This window comes from Oncorhynchus kisutch, linkage group LG2 (genome assembly GCF_002021735.2).
Source record: "Oncorhynchus kisutch isolate 150728-3 linkage group LG2, Okis_V2, whole genome shotgun sequence".
NCBI lineage: Eukaryota > Metazoa > Chordata > Actinopteri > Salmoniformes > Salmonidae > Oncorhynchus > Oncorhynchus kisutch.
Window position 1 is genome coordinate 34,637,829 of NC_034175.2, and position 1,220 is coordinate 34,639,048.

Below are 1,220 nucleotides of genomic sequence, written 5' to 3' on the forward strand. Positions count from 1 at the left end.
CAGATTATTTTTCTCTCTCTCTTTCTTAAACAAACAGTTGTCAGTCATTGCTCTGATCCCACCTAAAGAGCTTAATGGAGTCCAGGAAGATTGTTAAACATGGTCAAAATGTGACACAGCATTTCCCTGGGCTGTGAGTGATATAGCAGCGAGTCCAGTTGAGCTGCCCGGGATGACTGGCTTTGTGAATGGCCCATCTCCCACTGATAATTGCCGTGTTTCCCTCAAAGAACTCTCTGACAAAACCTGGCTGACGTTTCTTTCTCAACTCAGGTTCCACTCAGGTCAGCGGTCACATACCTGTGACCGGGGGGTTAAGAGGTTAAGAGGGGGGACAGAGATAATATTTTCAAGGGTTAAGAGAAAGAGAGAAAAATATTTGGTAAAACCAGGGGCTAATTGAGCTAATGAAAACAATTTGCTGGGTGGCTGTGGAGCTCCGGCGATACAAATCACCATCTCACCTTGGCAACCTGCTCCATCTCCTCAAAGGTGGCCCTTTCACTGGGGAATTTGGAAAATATTTTTTAGATCTTGAAAATGAGGCTGTTGATGTTAACGTTGGATTTGGGCCGACGCCTTGGGAAGTAGAGAACTTTGTGTGTTCAAAACACACCATTTACACGAAGAGTCATTCTGGCAGGCAGGCGCAAAATACCAGGATAGACTCCTACAGACATACAGTACCAGTCAAAAGTTTGGACACTCATTCAAGGGTTTTTCTATACTTGTACTATTTTCTACATTGTAGAATAATAGTGAAGACATCAAAACTATGAAATAACACATGGAATCATGTAATAAACCAAAAAGTGTTAAACAAATCCAAATATGTTATATTTGAGATTCTTCAAAGTAGCCACCCTTTGCCTTGATGACAGCTTTGCACACTCTTTGCATTCTTTCAACAAGCTTCACGAGGTAGTCACCTGGAATGCATTTCAATTAACAGGTGTGCCTTGTTAAAAGTTAATTTGTGGAATTTCTTTCCTTCTTAATGTGTTTGAGCCAATCACTTGTCTTGTAACAAGGTCTATTTTCTGTATACGATATATCTTCTGTACTCCCTATTTGGTAAAAGACCAAGTCCATATTAAGACATGAAGGTCAGTCAATCCGGAAGATTTCAAGTGTCGTGGAAGGATCAGAATTTGTTGGTAACATTTGTAAGATGTTTAATATTCATCAAATGTGTGTAAGTTACTTCTCATCAGAATGGT